Consider the following 21,561-nt stretch of genomic DNA (forward strand, 5'->3'; position numbering starts at 1 on the left):
GAAGCTTCTTCTCCGAAGCTTGGAAGCTTCTTCTCCGAAGCGTGGAAGCTTCTTCTCCGAAGCTTGGAAGCTTCTTCTCCGAAGCTTGGAAGCTTCTTCTCCGAAGCTTGGAAGCTTCTTCTCCGAAGCTTGGAAGCTTCTTCTCCGAAGCTTGGAAGCTTCTTCTCCGAAGCTTGGAAGCTTCTTCTCCGAAGCTTGGAAGCTTGTCCTCAACGGCTTGGAAGCTCTGCCTAGAATTTTAGAAGCTTCTGCTTGGAAGTTTGGGGGCTTCTTCTTTGAAGCCTGGAAGTTTCTCCCAAAAAGTTTGGAAGCTTCTTCCTAGAAGCTTGGAAGCTTCTCTCTAGAAACTTGGAAGCTTCTCCCTGGGTACTTGGAACCTTCTCTCTAAAAGCTTGGAAACATCTCCAAAGATGCTTGAAAGCTTTTTCTAAGAAGCTTGGATGCTTCTCCATGGAAGCTTGGAAGATTTCACATAACCTTCTTCTCAGAAGCTTGGAAGCTTCTTCTCAGAAGCTTGGAAGCTTCTTCTCAGAAGCTTGGAAGCTTCTTCTCGGAAGCTTGGAAGCTTCTCCTCAGAAACTTGGAAGCTTCTTCTCCGAAGCTTGGAAGCTTCTTCTCCGAAGCGTGGAAGCTTCTTCTCCGAAGCTTGGAAGCTTCTTCTCCGAAGCTTGGAAGCTTCTTCTCCGAAGCTTGGAAGCTTCTTCTCCGAAGCTTGGAAGCTTCTTCTCCGAAGCTTGGAAGCTTCTTCTCCGAAGCTTGGAAGCTTGTCCTCAACAGCTTGGAAGCTCTGCCTAGAATTTTAGAAGCTTCTGCGTGGAAGTTTGGGGGCTTCTTCTTTGAAGCCTGGAAGTTTCTCCCAAAAAGTTTGGAAGCTTCTTCCTAGAAGCTTGGAAGCTTCTCTCTAGAAACTTGGAAGCTTCTCCCTGGATACTTGGAACCTTCTATTTAAAAGCTTGGAAACATCTCCAAAGAAGCTTGAAAACTTTTTTCAGAAGCAGGGAAGCTTCTCCATAGAAGCTTGGAAGATTTCACATTAGCTCCTTCTCAGAAGCTTGGAAGCTTCTTCTGAGAAGCTTGGAAGCTTCTCCTCAGAAACTAGGAAGATTCTTCTCCGAAGCTTGGAAGTTTCTTCTCCGAAGCTTGGAAGCTTGTCCTCAACAGCTTGGAAGCTCTGCCTAGAATTTTAGAAGCTTCTGCGTGGAAGTTTGGGGGCTTCTTCTTTGAAGCCTGGAAGTTTCTCCCAAAAAGTTTGGAAGCTTCTTCCTAGAAGCTTGGAAGCTTCTCTCTAGAAACTTGGAAGCTTCTCCCTGGATACTTGGAACCTTCTATTTAAAAGCTTGGAAACATCTCCAAAGAAGCTTGAAAACTTTTTTCAGAAGCAGGGAAGCTTCTCCATAGAAGCTTGGAAGATTTCACATTAGCTCCTTCTCAGAAGCTTGGAAGCTTCTTCTGAGAAGCTTGGAAGCTTCTCCTCAGAAACTAGGAAGATTCTTCTCCGAAGCTTGGAAGTTTCTTCTCCGAAGCTTGGAAGCTTGTCCTCAACGGCTTGGAAGCTCTGCCTAGAATTTTAGAAGCTTCTGCTTGGAAGTTTGGGGGCTTCTTCTTTGAAGCCTGGAAGTTTCTCCCAAAAAGTTTGGAAGCTTCTTCCTAGAAGCTTGGAAGCTTCTCTCTAGAAACTTGGAAGCTTCTCCCTGGGTACTTGGAACCTTCTCTCTAAAAGCTTGGAAACATCTCCAAAGATGCTTGAAAGCTTTTTCTAAGAAGCTTGGATGCTTCTCCATGGAAGCTTGGAAGATTTCACATAACCTTCTTCTCAGAAGCTTGGAAGCTTCTTCTCAGAAGCTTGGAAGCTTCTTCTCAGAAGCTTGGAAGCTTCTTCTCGGAAGCTTGGAAGCTTCTCCTCAGAAACTTGGAAGCTTCTTCTCCGAAGCTTGGAAGCTTCTTCTCCGAAGCGTGGAAGCTTCTTCTCCGAAGCTTGGAAGCTTCTTCTCCGAAGCTTGGAAGCTTCTTCTCCGAAGCTTGGAAGCTTCTTCTCCGAAGCTTGGAAGCTTCTTCTCCGAAGCTTGGAAGCTTCTTCTCCGAAGCTTGGAAGCTTGTCCTCAACAGCTTGGAAGCTATGCCTAGAATTTTAGAAGCTTCTGCGTGGAAGTTTGGGGGCTTCTTCTTTGAAGCCTGGAAGTTTCTCCCAAAAAGTTTGGAAGCTTCTTCCTAGAAGCTTGGAAGCTTCTCTCTAGAAACTTGGAAGCTTCTCCCTGGATACTTGGAACCTTCTATTTAAAAGCTTGGAAACATCTCCAAAGAAGCTTGAAAACTTTTTTCAGAAGCAGGGAAGCTTCTCCATAGAAGCTTGGAAGATTTCACATTAGCTCCTTCTCAGAAGCTTGGAAGCTTCTTCTGAGAAGCTTGGAAGCTTCTCCTCAGAAACTAGGAAGATTCTTCTCCGAAGCTTGGAAGTTTCTTCTCCGAAGCTTGGAAGCTTGTCCTCAACGGCTTGGAAGCTCTGCCTAGAATTTTAGAAGCTTCTGCTTGGAAGTTTGGGGGCTTCTTCTTTGAAGCCTGGAAGTTTCTCCCAAAAAGTTTGGAAGCTTCTTCCTAGAAGCTTGGAAGCTTCTCTCTAGAAACTTGGAAGCTTCTCCCTGGGTACTTGGAACCTTCTCTCTAAAAGCTTGGAAACATCTCCAAAGATGCTTGAAAGCTTTTTCTAAGAAGCTTGGATGCTTCTCCATGGAAGCTTGGAAGATTTCACATAACCTTCTTCTCAGAAGCTTGGAAGCTTCTTCTCAGAAGCTTGGAAGCTTCTTCTCAGAAGCTTGGAAGCTTCTTCTCGGAAGCTTGGAAGCTTCTCCTCAGAAACTTGGAAGCTTCTTCTCCGAAGCTTGGAAGCTTCTTCTCCGAAGCGTGGAAGCTTCTTCTCCGAAGCTTGGAAGCTTCTTCTCCGAAGCTTGGAAGCTTCTTCTCCGAAGCTTGGAAGCTTCTTCTCCGAAGCTTGGAAGCTTCTTCTCCGAAGCTTGGAAGCTTCTTCTCCGAAGCTTGGAAGCTTGTCCTCAACAGCTTGGAAGCTCTGCCTAGAATTTTAGAAGCTTCTGCGTGGAAGTTTGGGGGCTTCTTCTTTGAAGCCTGGAAGTTTCTCCCAAAAAGTTTGGAAGCTTCTTCCTAGAAGCTTGGAAGCTTCTCTCTAGAAACTTGGAAGCTTCTCCCTGGATACTTGGAACCTTCTATTTAAAAGCTTGGAAACATCTCCAAAGAAGCTTGAAAACTTTTTTCAGAAGCAGGGAAGCTTCTCCATAGAAGCTTGGAAGATTTCACATTAGCTCCTTCTCAGAAGCTTGGAAGCTTCTTCTGAGAAGCTTGGAAGCTTCTCCTCAGAAACTAGGAAGATTCTTCTCCGAAGCTTGGAAGTTTCTTCTCTGAAGCTTGGAAGCTTCTTTTCCGAAGCTTGCACTGAAAATATATATTGTTTTATATTACGAAATCGTTCGTTTGAACTACGAAATTATTCGTTGTTTTCTGCAACGAAACAGTTTCGTAAAATGTATGCAACCTGCTTCGTAATATGATTCAAGCTCGAAATCAAAACAAACAATGATTGTTATAATGTACTAAACATTTCGTAATTTGTTTGTTTCGTATTCAGAACGAACATTTATACGCGCTATTTCTTACCTCCCTCGGCTGCGGTCGTGTCGTGTTGTATTTTACGAAATGTGTCTACGAAACCTTTCGTTGCAGAAAACAACGAAAGATTTCGTAGATTAAACGATCAGTTTCGTAATACTAAACAATTCGTAATACGAACAACACGATAACGCATATCTACGAATTGTATATCGTACAACTTACGATTATTTCGTAAAGTCACTGAATCGCGAAATTCAGTCAAGTACAATTAATTCGTACAATGAATGAAAATAGCCTTATATGTACGAAATCTTGTTTTACGAAATGGATTTTGGATAAAATACGAAGAGATGTTCTCAGTGTGGAAGCTTCTTCTCCGAAACTTGGAAGCTTCTTCTCCGAAGCTTGGAAGCTTGTCCTCAACAGCTTGGAAGCTCTGCCTAGAATTTTAGAAGCTTCTGCGTGGAAGTTTGGGGGCTTCTTCTTTGAAGCCTGGAAGTTTCTCCCAAAAAGTTTGGAAGCTTCTTCCTAGAAGCTTGGAAGCTTCTCTCTAGAAACTTGGAAGCTTCTCCCTGGATACTTGGAACCTTCTATTTAAAAGCTTGGAAACATCTCCAAAGAAGCTTGAAAACTTTTTTTCAGAAGCATGGAAGCTTCTCCATAGAAGCTTGGAAGATTTCACATTAGCTCCTTCTCAGAAGCTTGGAAGCTTCTTCTGAGAAGCTTGGAAGCTTCTCCTCAGAAACTAGGAAGATTCTTCTCCGAAGCTTGGAAGTTTCTTCTCTGAAGCTTGGAAGCTTCTTCTCCGAAACTTGGAAGCTTCTTCTCCGAAGCTTGGAAGCTTCTTCTCCGAAGCTTGGAAGCTTCTTCTCCGAAGCTTGGAAGCTTCTTCTCCGAAGCTTGGAAGCTTCTTCTCGCTTGAAAGCTTCTTCTCAGAAGTTTGGAAGTGTGTGGTACCGATCCGCATTGTTGGAACCCTATGGTTTCTGTGGCGTTCTGATAACAGTACTAACGTGTTTGGAACATTTCTCAAAATTTCTCCATAGTTATTTCCATGTAAACCTACATTGTCTTTGGGCCACCTTTAAATCACCAGTGCTTGCCCCACGGTGCCCCGACAGACCGTTATTATGTAAAAAAATTGTCCATCAAATCTGAGCACAGGGCTGGATTCCTGAGGTCATTTTGCACCTCTGGGCCAATTTTTAAAAAATCCCTAGGAGGAATCTCGAGTTATCTTGATTTGAAGTTTTTTACTTAAAAAATCAATATAATCCATAATAAAATGTTGCTATAGTACTGAAAAAACCTACAAAAACGCTCAAAAAGTTGGCCAAACTGTCCTCAACTAGTATAAAATTGTTACCGTTGTTGCAATTAGAAATATTTACAACTGGCTTAACTTACCAGAGTGGCTTAAGTATATTTTTATATGGCTCAAACCAGTAAGCTTAGTTTAACGGAATGCAATCTAAGAAATAAATGTCAATATACAATTGATGTCACGTTCAATAAACGTGAAACATTCAATGCAGATTATTTTCAATTAATAGGTAAAATATTCAAATTTCATACTAAGTAACCAGCCCACCAAAGTCTGCCGTTTTTATTTTTCTTAATAAAAATTGTTTACGTCAAGTTTTCCACCGAACATTGCCCTCAGCACTTCAGATAAAAAATGTTTAGTTCACACGGATAAAAATCTGATCCCCACACCATGATTTACAAATCATGAAATTCATAAATTGGTTAGGTCATAATATCAGGATCACAAATCATGGTTCCTGGAGTCATAATCATGATTCCTCATAAACGTAACATCCAGTGTGAAAACACTAAGCGGCGCACTTTGCTCCATCTCATTCGTATCGATCACTCTTAATTCAAGATGACAAAGCGGTTGAGTGGTAGAGTACGTGGCTTACAATCGGAAGGTTCTTGGCTCGAATCTCAATGTATGCTATTTTTAACTTTTTTTTTTATTTTGTCGATCATAAATGGATGCGCGACTCAGCATTTTTGGCAGTTGAATCATGATTCCGAGCAATCAGCTATAAGAACCTAACGCGTGTGATGCGTTGCGGCAATCTGACACATGATATCATGAGTCCAAATCATGGTGTATTTTCATAAGACAAAAACATGCTTGTTTTTAATGGTTTCAGGAAAACGTACCCCAAGCATTCGGTATAAGTATAATAAAATATGTGCATTATTTGCTGTCAGAAGGGAACTTATCTATTTGAAGAAACATCTGTTTCAAAATAGAATTTGAAATACTGTAATTGATGGAGTCCTTGACTTATCCATGCAAAGCCAAAATGTCATCAAGTCAGTTCTGTCTAAGCACCGACCATATGTAGCAAATGTTCGACGATTAACAAAGTCTTTAACAACTTTAAACAAATCCCCAATAATTACTACTTAAGTATCAACATCACTAGGACTTTCACTCTGTATACCTGCAACCTTTCACTTCATTTTATTTTTTTCGGGTTTCATCGTCAATCTGTTCATTGACTACTTAGTCGCGTTCGACCCAGTAACAAAAAATAGCTGTTGCAGGTAATAGCAAAGACTTACAAATAAGATAAAAGCTGATTAAGCTGACAAATACAATCAGGTTTAAGAATTATAGACGAGGAGCTTATGTTTTTTGTATAATTACATGGAATGAAAAGAGATGAGTTTCTGAATTTGCTGTTCAATATTGCGTTTTGTCGCATATACTCCTTGATTTTGCAGACCATGACTTTATTGGAATAGATCGCAGTTCAGTAAAGAAGGGTTTCACTATTTTAAAGATGGACAACTAGGATAAGCTTGTAATGCCATTTTTTCTACCCAAACGTATATGGTTGCATGTAGAGAAAGAAGCAGGTTCAGATGTGTTGGTGCTGAAGCAGTTCATGATTGAGATGTGGATGAATTTGTTGAAGATCCATATAACACTTGTGACGTATGATAATAATGTTTCCATTGAAGTAAAAACACATGTTCTGGCTGCGAATATCTCCTTTTACGGATTACGTAACCAGCTTAGGGACCCGCAACTTGCAAAGGGAAACGACATCTACACTGTTGCTTGATAAAGGCTTATCTGACTTCATAGATCCATTATTTCATTAACAACTTCGCCAAAACACCTCGCGATCCTTTATTGTACAACACTGAAAAGTGTTCCGAAAACCAAATCAATTTTCAATAATAATACAGAAAGAGCATTGATGAATACAAGCATGCCTAAAAGAAACATCACTGTTAATTTGCCATGTATAAAACGCTAATACTTGGCTCTCTTAGCACATTTATTTGAGAACAGGAGCGAGAACTATTGAGCAAACTTCAGTGAGCTGGTCATTTAATGCGAATGCCGGAAGAAAAAGTTGCATTAATCAGGTGAAGCTCAGCGACTCCGTGGAAGACCACGGCATATGATTATTCTGTTATTGACTTGAGCGTACCATAGTAATCAAATCATTCAAAATTTGAAACAACCGGTAATACTTGCTCTAATTGACTATAAAAGTATTCACATGACTTATCTGCTAACTATTATTGTGCTACATTTATTCTCAGATCCTTTTTTAAATAACAACATTGTTAATTATTGATTTATTTGGTTTACTTTTCAATCGGTTTAACATAGAAAACAACAATCAATGAAATTTGAACCAGTAAACTATGAAAAAAAAAAATCGAAGCCAAACATCAAATTTTCAAGATCACGAATCTGGAAAACCAAACATCCGTTTAAGCTGAAAACCTTATCGACTGGTCACTAGCTGGTGGTGACCAATCAATTAAACTTTCAGCTCAAACGGGTGTTCGGTTCTCCAGATTTGTGCTCTTGAAAAGTTGAAATTTGGTTTTGATTTAACTTATTTTTTCATTCATCCTTAAGGTGAGGAGTGGCTCAAGTTAAGCCAGATGTAAATATTTCTAATTCAAACAATGGTAACAATTGTATACTAGTTGAGAACAGTTTGGCCAACTTTCTGAGCGTTTTTGTTGTTTTTTTTTCAGTGCTATTGCAAAATTTTAATATGGATTATATTGAATTTTCAAGGAAAAACTTCAAATCCAGATTTTTCGAGATTCCTCCTAGGGATTTTTTTTTTAAATTGGCCCAGAGGTGCAGAATGACCACAGAAATCGAGCCCTGTGCTCAGATTTGATGGACAATTTTTTTTTAAATAATAACGGTCTGTCGGGGCACCGTGTGCCCATGTACTCTTGGGATTAAGAGCTACGTTGATACTATGAGATACATTCATCAGCTACAACTTGGCCGAAGAACGTTTTTAAATCGGATGCCTCAGTAATTAGTTATTGATTTATATCCAGTCACAAATTGTTCAGCAGTGCTCATTTAACTTCTGAGCAGGCAACATCAGAGTTGCACAGTATCAGTCATTTCAGCTGATGGCTGATGGACTAAAACTATCAATATCAGTTTAGAACTATAAATATCACTTTGATCTGACAACCAACTGCGGTGATGCGAAATCGCACTCTAGATCACAATCACTGCAGAATGAGTGATCACGTGGTAATTAACCACACTATCAATGTTTTTCAGTGACCAACACACAGTTTCAATCCGTCTTCAGCACTATCAAGATTATCGTACTGATAAAGTGCCATTTTATTTGCTTAATTTAAGACTAAACTTGACCCATCTGTGATATCCATAGTCTATCGCCATCAATGCATTGGTGATGGAGTAGACAGCATGATGTTGATGTGATATGGAATGATCCGAATTGTATCGTAGTCGGCCTGTACAAATCAGCAAATATCAAGCGTTGATGGTGACAGCAAGCAACTCTGGGCAACATTGCTGCACCTGACGCGAAAGATAGCACGCACAAATCATGGCTACTAGGTTTTACTGCATATCTATATAAATAAAAATGGAGTGGTGTTTGTATTTCACGAAATGGCTTACGAACGGGTCAACGTATTTGAATGATAATTTCTCTGTTTTGTTCCTCAAGGGTTCCGACGTGTTTGTGTGTATAAAAATCCCAGGATATTCATTGGAAAAGTTCGGAAAACGAGAGTGAACGGAACTGTCATTTTGTATGGGATGATCCATAGCGTTTTTCAACAGCCTACTTGATGGCAAGACGAAGTTTGCCGGGACCACTAGTATCTAATAAAACATCAAGGTTTGTAAATTTCATTTTTTAGCAGACAAAAATGGGTGGAAAACTTGGTGTTGAGCGAAAACAGTTCATGTCTCAGTTACTACAATGCAGTATCACATAGAAAAGGGTATTACAGATGCATTGAGTTGAAAATCTCTTGATTTTGCGCACTGATCCGTAATATGTCACAATTTGATCCATAATATGATAATTGATCCATAATATGGTTTTCAGAAACCGATACAATTTTTATTTTTTATGCAATCCTATGTAAATGTTTCAGTCAAAACAGTTTACTAACCGAAGTTCCAATCTGAAACAATTCTATTCTTGCAAATTACAATTTTACGTTTTCCATGTCGTTTTATTGAATTTTATGGGTTGGACTCCACACTATTTGATCCATACCTGTGGGGTCATGGTACCATCGTCGATCTTAGGGATGGTTCAAATATTACGTAACGCAAAATTTGTAAATTTTTGACCCCCTCCCTCCCCCACGTAACAGCTTTTGTATGGAAAATTTAAAATTTTTGTATGGACCGTAACACTACGACAGACCCCCTCCCTCCCCCTATTGCGTTACGTAATATTTGAACGACCCCTTAAGTTCATCATTCATGTGATGCGCAGAGCAATTGTCCAAGAGCAATACAGCTTTGGGCGGAATGCAGTTATCAGCAGAAAATTTACGCACAGCTGGTACAAAATTTTCGTGAAACCACCTCCGAAACATATCGCGCGTCATCCAGGCATTTTTGGATGCAAAATATGTACCTTTAAGTCACCAGTCACCATGCGGCCTCCATTCACCGTGCACATATACAAATTCTTACAGAATATTCATACAATTTTTACAAATTATTCTTTTGTCAGCAAAATATGATAAAATTGAAGAAATAAGGTAGTTCTTGTCACAAAACTTTTTAAAACCAGGTTTATGTAGTCAAAATCATGTGAATTCTGTTTAATAATGGGATATTTTAATTCCCTTAGTAGAAACGCCAAAAATTCACATTTTATCATTTTAACGTTGGAGTATCAGTTTTTTCATAATTTCAACAAGTTTTCGCTGTAGATACTTAAAATCTCCCTAATAAAGATAACTTACTAACTGTAGATACTTTTAGTAAGATATATTTCATCGTATGAACCATGAGATTTTATGCAAATAAGATTTTTTTATTGTGTTTCAGTCGAAACACAAATGCACGGTGAATGGACCCTTTTCAATATTTATGGTTCCTATTACCGTGCGTTAGTATGAAAGGTTTAAAAAAATTGGGTAATATTGGATTTATAGTTATGTCGTGATTTAACTACTTTATATTTAGTTTTTGAGCAAATATGAAATGGTTTGGACAATACAGTCAAACCTCCTATAACGATTTTGATGAAAAAATAATGATTTAGCCATTTTTTCAACTTGCTGTTGCTTTTATTGTAAAATAAGATTTGAATACCCTTAAAAATGAGTGAGCGCACTACTAGCAACATATTTGCCCCACCGACAACGTTTTTTCAAGATACAAAATTAAATCATGACCAAATCTATACGCACGGTAAATGGTGCACCAGTGTGCACGGTGAATGGTGACATAGAACGGTGCGAGGCGACCTTAACATCATATTTGTAAACATAATTTTTGAGTAATTTTTTGTTATGCATCTCCGATTTTAGATTTTTCACTGAATTATGGTTTTACTGCACGCTTCATTCTAGTTGACTTCTAATGATTTGGAAAAAATATATGACTTTTTGAAGTGCAGATTTTTTTTTAATGCACGGTGAGTGGTAGCTTAACGGTAACGGGCAGCTTCTCATTTATGAATGCCCTTGGATTCTGCGATTTTCAAATGATCACCATTGGCAGTTTGTTATCCGCTGTCACATTACAACAGGGCATAAAAGTTATCCGTTGCTTGATAATTTTACGCCCTGGAGCCAGTGGCGTAGCTAAGGTTTTTGGGGCCCGGTGCGGAGATCGATTTACGGGCCCTCATAATTAAGATGAACGCCGTTTAAATAGAAGGCGCTAATGTGAAATCGATGAATTTTACGTTGATATGTTGTTGAAGTAGTTTGATGGCATAAATGTCTATTCATGAGCCTACATTTTTTTTTTCTAAACTCTTGTTCATAAATACATTAGTTTACGAGAGGTTTCCAGTGAATTACCATGGAAGTAGAAATATACACTGGCGAAGTAGCTCTGGAATCAATGATTCGTATACAGCTTTTGAGTAGGTATTCTGGGAAAATTGCATCATTTCCTTTTTCTTTTTTTTTTTGAGTCGGGATTCATTTTAAACATCTTTACGAAAAAAATGCCTTCAAAATGAATAAATTTTCCCAAAGCTTGCCTGAAATAAATTTCGAACAAAATAAACTCCAAAGATTTTTTTCAGAAGTTCGTTTTGTAATTTTCACGAACTTCCTAAGGATTCTGTTGAAAAATTAATCGTAGTTTTTTTCTAAGGATAACCATAGAAGTTACCTCATAAATTCTTCATCATGAATTCTTTTTAAGGTTCTTTCATATTTTTTTCAAGAAAACTATAAGTACTCCAAGATTGTACCCAATGATTTTACCACCGTTTTCTTGAAATTTCTACCAAGGTCCCGTTTACAGCATCTTCAAGATTTTTACAAGTATTTTCTCCATGGCTTTTCTAGATTTTCCTTCAAGTTTTTTTTCTTTTTCTTCAGTTCTTAGAGAAATTTCCCAACGATGCCTGTAAAGAATTTCCTCAATCATTTTCCCAGGAATATCTCCAAAAAAAAGATCTAGGATTTTCAGGAATTATTGGTGAAATTTTTCAAAAATTCAGGAGATATTGAATTCTAAAGTAACATTTGAAAGAAGTTTGAAAGTAACCCTTGATGTGTCAGGGAGGAGTATTATCGCCCTTACTTTGGTCGTTAGTAGTAGACGAACTCCTTAAAAATCTAAAGGATCAAGGTTTTGAGGTTATTGGATACGCAGATGATGTGGCCATTGTGATTCGTGGAAAATATGATGACACAATCTCCAATCGGTTGCAATCTGCGTTAAACAGTACTCTCAAATGGTGCAGAAGTGAGGGCTTAAATGTAAACCCTTCGAAAACAGTTATTGTTCCTTTTACAAGGAGGAAAAAGATGAACCTCAAACAGCCTTTTTTGGATGGAATTCGAATTCAGTTCTCGGAAGAAGTAAAACACCTTGGTGTAACTCTGGACAAGAAATTGAACTGGAATTCTCATCTAAATAAGATCATAACTAAGGGTACAAATGCCCTGTGGGTCTGCAATAAAGCCTTGGGGAAAACCTGGGGCCTACGCCCAAACATGGTACATTGGATTTATTCAGCAATAGTGCGACCTAAAATTACTTACGCTTCACTGGTGTGGTGGCCTAAAACAAATGAGGTAACCACTCAAAAGAAGTTAGCTAAGTTACAAAGGCTTGCGTGTATATCTATGACTGGGGCAATGAAAAGCACACCATCAGTTGCTTTGGATGCCCTTCTCAATTTACTACCTTTGCATCAATTTGTTAAACTGCAAGCTGCAAAAAATGCCTTGCAATTTATCCGTTACAATAAAATACTAGATGGTGATCTGATGGGACACTTGAAGATCATCAAGGATTTCAACTTGAACTCAGATATAAAAACAGTAGAAGACTGGATGATAACGAAGACAAACTATGATGTGCCCTTCAAAGTGGTTAAACCAAACCGCAATACGTGGGAATCGGGTGGGCCAAGTTTACGTCCAGGGTCTGTTGTATTTTACACCGATGGGTCAAAGATGGGCGAAAATACCGGGGCTGGAGTTTTTGGTCCCGGTATTAGTAAGTCTATAGCTATGGGATGCAGCCCCACTGTATTTCAGGCTGAAATTCAAGCAATTTTAGAATGCACAAATGTTTGTCTCAAAAGGAATTACAGGTTTGCTAAGATCTGTATTTTCTCGGACAGTCAAGCAGCATTAAATGCGCTAAAGGCATTTACATGTCAATCGAAGTTAGTGTGGGAATGTATTCTCTCTTTGAAGCAATTGGCCAGTAGGAACGAAGTAACGTTGTACTGGGTTCCCGGCCATTGTGGTATTGAAGGGAATGAAATCGCCGACAATCTAGCAAGACAGGGTGCAGCTTCGAGCTTCGTCGGCCCTGAACCTTTTTGTGGAGTTCCTGAGAGTACTCTTAGGATGAAACTAAGAACTTGGGAAATGTCCATGGTAGAAACTAATTTGAATGCCACGGATACAGCCAAGCAAGCGAAAAGATTTATTAGACCCAGTCTGTCAAAAGCCCGGGCCATATTAAATCTTAATAAAAAGAATACCAGGGTAATAACCGGTCTGATGACTGGTCACTGCCCGAGCAGGTATTACCTTTACAAGATTGGAAAAATCCAATTCTCAGAATGTCGATTTTGTTTGAACGAAAACGAAACCGCTGAACACTTGCTTTGCAGCTGTGGAGCATTGTTCAATCAAAGGTTGTCAATATTTGGAAAAGGGTTATTGGAGCCCTCCGAAGTTTGGCAATGCAATCCAAACAGGGTAATAAACTTTATAAAACGAGTTGAGCCTAGTTGGGATAACGTGCTCCATCAACCATTGTCCACCACATCTCAATTGTGAGAGGATATTTGATGAGCACAAAATCAAATATGGGTCATACCACAATATTCCTAATTATTGGACGCAGTGGGTAAAAGGCTCTACAGAAAAAAAAAAAAAAAAACCCTTGATGTGCTCCCACAAAGTTCTCTGAAGGAACTCCAGAGGAGTCTTGGTGGACTTAGAAGATAAATTGCTTAGATGATAGGAGCTATTACATTATTTATTGTAGTGTTAGCTGATGTGCAACCTGAGATGAATTAAAAAAAAACATGAAGATTGTACTTCGAAAAGAGGACGAGAAATTGTTGGAAAGAACTGCAGAAGTAATTTCACATGAAATGTTAGAGGAAGCTTTAACAATATATCTGAAGGAGTTTCATGAAGAATCCCAGATTAAATTTAAAGAGGAATTCCTGGAAGAGTATCAAATAAATTTTCTCGGATAATCCCTGAATCCGTGAATATCCTTGATGGAATCCAAATAAAGTTGGTTGGTTTAACGAGATTTTTAGCCCTGGGCTAGTTCATCTCGGGACCAACGGCTTTACTTCCCTTCCGAAGGAAGTCGTCACTATAACTTTTTACGTCATAAGTGACTATGTCGGGGATGGGATTCGATCCCAGGTCCTCGGCGTGAGAGGCGAGTGTTCTAACCACTACACCAGGTCCGTCCCCTTATCCAAATAAAACTCCTGAAAGGATAACTCTATAAACTAGCATAGGTCTTCCTGTAAAAATCCCCGAATTAATTTCTTTAAGAACTGCAGAATGTATTTTTTTTTCTTAAAATAATTTATGTAGGAAACTTTGGAGATCTACTAAAGTTACTGGGGAAATCAAAATAGTCAAGAAAAGCGTTGTACTGCTTATGGATTTCCTGAAGCAAATTACGAATAAAAATCCATCTTTTGAAACAACGCTGGAAATTCTTTTGGGAAACCTGGTGATGGAATCAATATAGACGTTTCTGAACGAGATCCCAGAAGCATACCTGAAGAGATCTTTGTAGCAATCACTAGAAGAATTCCTAAAGTTTTTCCTTGAAGAATCTGAAAATAAATTCCTGAAGAACCTGTGAAATAGTCTCTGAAGGTCTCCTTGGGACCTCTTGAAGCAAGATTCACTTCAAGCAGAATAAAGAAAAAAGTGACTTCAGAGAATATTTTGGTTAAAATAGACTTTTAAGACCTTCCGTTAAAAATTGAGACATACATTAAAATAGAGACTAAGCCTCTAAAAAGAGATTTGCTATCAGCCTCGAATGTGTACAAACCATTGCCACGGTGTGCCAGAAACCGTTATTAACAGAAAAAAATGTCCATGAATTCGGCACCTACCATTCGAAAGATATAGTATTCAAGCATCTTCTCCGTGAATTTAAAAATATTCTAACGAGGGAATCGAAAGTTATAGTGATTTGAAGGTTATTTTGCATGGGATATTCACATGCTTATAAATATTGCTCAACGGTGCATCATTATTAACTTGTAAAAAAGCCAAGTAACCATCAGCTTTGCATTAGGCATTCAAAACATGTGATATCCAAGCATCTTCCCTGTAAATTTGAAATCATTACGTCGAGAAAATCAGAAGTTATAGTGATTTGTATATTTACCATTATTTCTATGAAGTCTAAATTATAGTTTTTTATTTCTTTTTTTTATATCAGTGCACAGAATTTACAAATAAAAATGTCCATATGACTGACACTCGGCATTCAAAAGATGATTATTCAAGCATCTTCGCAGTTAGTTTGAGAATACTTTATCTAGAGACAACACAACTAAAGTACTTTGAAGTTTTGAACCTATAATAGAGTAAATTTTGAGTATTAAATTACCACGTTCAATGTTTTTACCACTACTAATTGCAACAAATGCTTATCAATATGTTGATCAATGTGCTATAAAAGCGTGATTGACCGCCTACTGTTGCTTCTCCGTTATTACAAGAGCAACTATACATGCACAAGGAACCAACGGATGTTACTTAGGATTAGTCGCAGCACTCTCAGTGTGTAAGTAATGGAATTCTCATTCCTTGTATTAAGCAATACCGCGTCCTGCTGTGTCCTAATACATGAAAATTGGGATTATGGAATAAATATTTACGTGATACTATCTTTGAGGAAGCCGTTGGAATCCTCTGCACTTCCACGAGAAGTCAATGGGAGTTTGGAAAATTGGAAGTGGTTATATTACAGATTCGTCTTGGTAAACAAAACGCCTAATTACAAAAGTCCTAGGGATGATCACATCATTTTCACTGGTTATACCCCGTTATACCTCTCCTAAAACATAATGAAGTCATCAACATAATAAATTTAATAAAAAAAAAGTAATCCTTTTATATGAACAAAACATGACTGAATCAATATGACGATACCTTTGATGACGAACTATTCAAAGATTTCGCATGATGCAAATCATGCAGCATCAATCCAAAAAGTAATCTATCAGTATTTAATCTAAAGGAAAATCCGACGCTCATAGTATTCAATAATTCTAGGAACTAAACAAAATTGAAGGCTTGTTGCATTTACATATTTTGCAAAACATGAAACAAGGTTAATTTCTACAATAAACTCCCTTCTAACTATTATTTGAACAAACACATAAATAAATGTATCCCCTTCGCTGTCATGAATAAAATGTGAACCATCATATTTAACTTATTTAAAACACCAGCATAAAATGATCGCACTAGGTGATAATCCAACCTCGACTGAGCAACATGGTGCCACTTTCAAATTGTTCATGTTCACCAATATGCTTATTTGGGTCATAATGAAACACTGCCCCGCAAAACGCGCAGAAATGAAACAAAATTCATAAAAACGAACCCATTTGCTTGTGATTTAACGAAACACTGCATTTCTTCAATGTAAGATATAAGTTGAATGCAAATCTGTTAAGTTAATTTGTGTTGAAATTATTAAATGCGTGTTGCGAACACTATTTCAGACAATTGAAAAAAAAATCTTAATGACTCCAAAACTTCAAAGTACTCTAATTATGTTGTCTTTTGATAAAATAATCTCAAACTAACTGCGAAGATAATTGGCTACTATATCTTTTGAATGACGAAGGTCAGTCCTATAGACATTTTTATTTGTAAATTACGTACACTTCCATAACAAAGGCGTATAAATCAGCCCTAATTTAAACTTCATAGAAATAATGGTAAATATACAAATCACTATAACTTCTGATTTTCTTGACATAATGATTTCAAATTTACAGGGAAGATGCTTGGATATCACATGTTTTGAATGCTTAATGCAAAGCTGATGGTTACTTGGCTTTTTTACAAGTTAATAATGATGCACCGTTGAGCAATATTTATAAGCATGTGAATATCCCATGCAAAATAGCTTAAAACCTTCAAATCACTATAACTTTCGATTCCCTCGTTAGAATATTTTCAAATTCACGGAGAAGATGCTTGAATACTATATCTTTCGAGTGGTAGGTTGTGACATGTGCATTCAACATGTCATTCCTATTCCTACATTTTAGCATATCCAGCAGACCACACCAGTGGAAACATGCGATCGTAAATTACCGTCATAGGCATTGAACCATCAGTTCAATGCCTGCTCAAAATAGTCAGCACTTATGGCAACTGCCAGAAGTGTCGGGTAACAATTTATTGAACCATGCTGTTGCCATCCGCAGGCATGGCCCTTTTTGGAATACTCTATCTTTCTCTTTTCCGCATGCATCGAGCACTGATAGATGATCACCTACATGCTGTTTCACATAGATCGAAGCTTCGAGTGTCTCCAGTAGGACCTTGTAACAAATCAATTTGAAATAAAGAATCATTCTTGACTGGAAAGCGCGAGAGTTCATACCTCTAGTGATGACAATCGTCCAAGTAGTGAATGAACGTTACAAGGTGCCGAATTCATGGACATTTTTTTCTGTTAATAACGGTTTCTGGCACACCGTGTTGCCGTTCTGTCAAACACACAAGTCTACGGTGGCGCTATCTATGCAGTTCATAGCGGCCGTTTTGGTTATTGAAACGATGAAATGGGCCCCGCGTAGATCCACCTGAATTACAAAATTAAACCGATTTATCGAGAACGAAATTTTAATAGGTATTTAGGCTACTCTAATCACTATACCATTGATCATGGGGCCCCTACACATATTGCCGATCAAGGTCAACTTCAAACTGAATTTTTATCTACTTGTTAACGTGTTAGTTTTCTAGAAATCAAATTCATAATATTAAATGAAATTCTTTACACCTATGAACTCGGGGCCCGGTGCGGACCGCACCTACCGCACCCCCCTAGCTACGCTACTGCCTGGAGCATTGGTCTCATGTGGACTGACCAGTGTTTCCGACGGGAGCATTTTAAAGAACAAACCCGACTCATCCGCATTATTCACCATCTGGACCGTGAGTTGGCGGCGCTTAATTTCCTCAAAAAATGGTCGAGAAAACATTCAACGCTTCCGGAGTCGCTGGACAGAACCTCCCCGCAAATTTTGAGCTTTTGAATTCCATAGGGGACAACTTACCTATTGTCGGCAGCCTAAGCAGCTGAACTTTGAAGAAGGCAATTATACAGAACAATGAAGCACATTAATTGGCAGGAGACACCTGAACTACACTTGAGCACTCTTCATTTATTAATTACTAGTGGTTTTCAACTTTCCCGGTAAATATTCTGGGATTGTTATACACACAAACACGTCGGAACCCTTGACGAACAAAACGGAGAATGAATCATTTAAATCCGTTGACCCGTTCGTAAGCCATTTCGTGACATACAAACACCATTCCATTTTTATTTACATAGATTATGCACAAAACACTATTTTATTCTCTAAGTTATCTATTTTTCCTCACCAAAGTCACGAGGCACTTGTTCTTTTATCGGCAATGCAATTACTATTGTCGGCAGCCAAATTGTTCTCTTCGGCAATCCAAAACTGTACAAAAACTAGGTTATGTATTGGTCACTTTTCGTATTTGTTGACAATGCCTGAATATAAACGTCACTTATTATGGTCTACTCGTTGAAAGGGCCAATGCAGAAAAATACAGACTACACTGAGAACAGCATTGCAGTTATAAATAGAATAGCTGAGAGTAATATTGAATACACAACGTCACTAAATTTGTGCAGACTAAGGCGCCGTCCACAAATTACGTAACGCTCTAGGGAGAGGGGGTGTAGGCTCAAACACAAAATTTATTTTTTTTCATACAAAGACTGTTGCGGAGGGGGGAATGGTCGAACACGATTCTCTTGATTTGTTCTTATTGCGTACCAATTCTACACGCGGCAATCTGGACTATAGAAATTCATATATTTTGCCTTAAGAAAGATGAAACAATTATTGCAATACGAAAGCTTTATGTATCGTTTCAGCATCATTTAGTATAATTAACTAAATTTTCATATTTAGCAATCCAAGGTGGCAGCTTCAGGAGTGTAAGAATTGTTGGAAACCCATGCAATATGGATATTTTCGGAACGGGCGCGACGAAGGGATAACGAAAATCGATGTGCGACGCCATTTTGAAATCCAAGATGGCGGCCTCCGGTTTGGTGAAATCATTGAAAACCAATGCAAAATGGACATTTTTGAAACGGACGCGACGAGGGGATAAACATTAGGGCTCCTGAAAAGATAATATATTTTTTTACCAGCATACACAAAAAACCTTTTTTTTTTCAAACCGCCTATTCCTACCTACATCCAAAACTGTCAAACCATTCATATTGTAGTGCAATTTTAGAGATAATTTTCCGTTCTTCGGTTGAACAGAAACTACCGCAGATAGGGTAACCATCCGTCCTGATTTTGAGCTTCTTTTGAGGTGTCCTGATTTAATTTTCATATTTCAAGTTTTGTGCTGCTTTTTTTTTCTTGGCGAACAACGTTAGATGTCAGCGTTATTTCGAATTACAAATAACTATCCTAATAACAAAAAACAACAAGAATATTCAAATGGCATCTATCCAAAAATGCATGCTGTGTTTTGTGGATCAAAATCGACTTCAGCTGCATAGAGAATTTGGGATGTGTTTCATACTGTATCACAACACCATCAGGTTCAGTCGATGTTCGACGATTCTGATGTTGTTAATAGATTTCTTTGGACTTGTACTATAATACATTTGGTGTATTTTAACAGAATTTATTCGCTTTCAGATTGTTAGTGACTCTCTTATTATTTAGCCATATATTTGGAACTCAAAGAAATCGACATTAATTTTTCATGAGGTCTTATCTGCATTCATCAATTTTCTTCATCGTTGCACTCTTGGCATTTTTGCAGAAAACTAATTCACTTTTCGAAATATGTTTTCGAGTCGTTGGATACAGAATCACATCATCTTGCTTAATGAACAAGAAATATTACAGATTTTTTTTAATTCCGCGTAATTCTTAGCGAATTATATCTCGATGAAGAGAAATTGTCCATGATATATAAGCAGTAATTAAGGAATTGTGAATTTACATGTATTATTTAAAGTTGAACACAATGATGTTTGAAGTAACTTACAATGCTTCGTAGTTTCTCGTCTGAAGCTTGGAAACTTCTCCTAGTTATCCTGTAAACTTCTACTCAGCAGCTTGAAAGCTTCTCCTCAGAAGCTTGAAAGCTTCTCCTCAGAAGCTTGTAAGCTTCTCCCTAGAAGCTTGGAAGCAAGATTATTATAATGACAGGTTTACCGATCTTGGCAGTCAGTGGGTGCGCGGTGTGGTTAGCTGCGGGGAAGGTGGAAGGGACAGCTGGCGAGTGGGCTAGCTGGCAGGTTTGTGTACTCAACCGTTTCTATGGGGTTGTTAGGGAATGTTTATTCCAACAAACATAAACACAGTGAAGTGAAAATTTTCTCCAGCATTTTGTCGCGAATCAAATTTTCGTCTTTAATGTAGTATTCCGGTGTTTCGTGTCGAAGAGAAGCAGATTATTTTAAAAATTGGTTTACAATTGCATGTGATGCATGTAAATGTGGATATTTCGAATAGTGCAGCGGGTGAAAGCCACCCACCACCGATGGTCTACAGATGGAAGAGAGGATGCGCCACGGTGTCGCCGTCTGACGATGACGGTTGTATTCTAGTAAATAACTTTATCTCGTAAGTTAAGTCATTCTACTATCAGTGCATTACACAGTGAAGTAAATTCAGATACTTTGCCGCGTATACCACACAGATGTGGGTGTAAAAGAAACATTCTATACCTACTTTGTCACGCCATGCATCTGATATCCAAACAACCAAAACAAACTCGCCAGCTGGCACTTGGCATTTCAAAATGGCGGAATGGGAAATCTGACACATTGGGCTACCTCCCTTCCAGATACCTTGGTTGGATCCGTCGCAAACAAGAATGAGATCGATTAAGTGTTGTTATTTCTCAACTTAGTTAAAACCTCCGTTAGTTTTTGGAAAGAATTCGCCAAATCAAACTGTCACTGAGCACGATGGATAATCCGTGGGCGTTACTAACAACAACCTAAGACAAGACGTGACAGGTCAAAGTACAAAAATGAAACCAATTGCCTGTCAAAAAAGACCACTTCCCATTGGTCGTTATGGCAAAGGCCTACTTTCACATCGTTGAGTTGGATTGCAACAGGGTACTTTGTTGCTAGTTCATGGATTAGAGTTTTTATCGAAAATTTCGAAATTTTTCATGAAAACTTTTCGTTTCAAAACTATTTATATTTATTGTTTAGCTCGAAACATGTGCTCCTACAATGCTAAATTAAATTAAAAATACCTTACTGATACAAATTTAATGGAAATTATGCCCATTCCAGCTAAAAATACAATCGGTTTTGAATATTAACCTGATTTTTTGAAATATCGCATCCTCTAATGCACTAAATTAATGAAGCATTCAGGAAACAATCAAATTTTGATCCTTGATATTTTAATTTGTTCACAAGATTTGCATAAAAAGGATACTGGTAACACTGGCTTTTGTGTCGTCAAGGTTATCGACTGAAAAACAACGGGGCAGTCTTAGTTGAGCTGTCACGTCCTGTTCTAGACAACAACTGCAACTCGAATGAATTAAATGCTGCGTGGGGGTGCGTGTATACAGGTGTATACGTTTGTTAGTCCAGGACAGGACGTGAAACTGCTCCGTTGTTTTCTAGTCGGTAACCTTGACGATGCAAAAGTCAGT

At 38.2% G+C, this 21,561-nt stretch overlaps 1 protein-coding gene across 1 annotated transcript in view; it reads left to right on the top strand.

Moving 5' to 3' along the window:
- Positions 1 to 21,561, top strand: part of LOC5575945 (G-protein coupled receptor moody) — a 565,627-nt gene that overhangs the window by 168,855 nt on the left and 375,211 nt on the right. The window lies entirely within an intron of this gene.

Source organism: Aedes aegypti, chromosome 1 (genome assembly GCF_002204515.2).
Source record: "Aedes aegypti strain LVP_AGWG chromosome 1, AaegL5.0 Primary Assembly, whole genome shotgun sequence".
In the NCBI taxonomy this organism is placed as follows: Eukaryota; Metazoa; Arthropoda; class Insecta; order Diptera; family Culicidae; genus Aedes; species Aedes aegypti.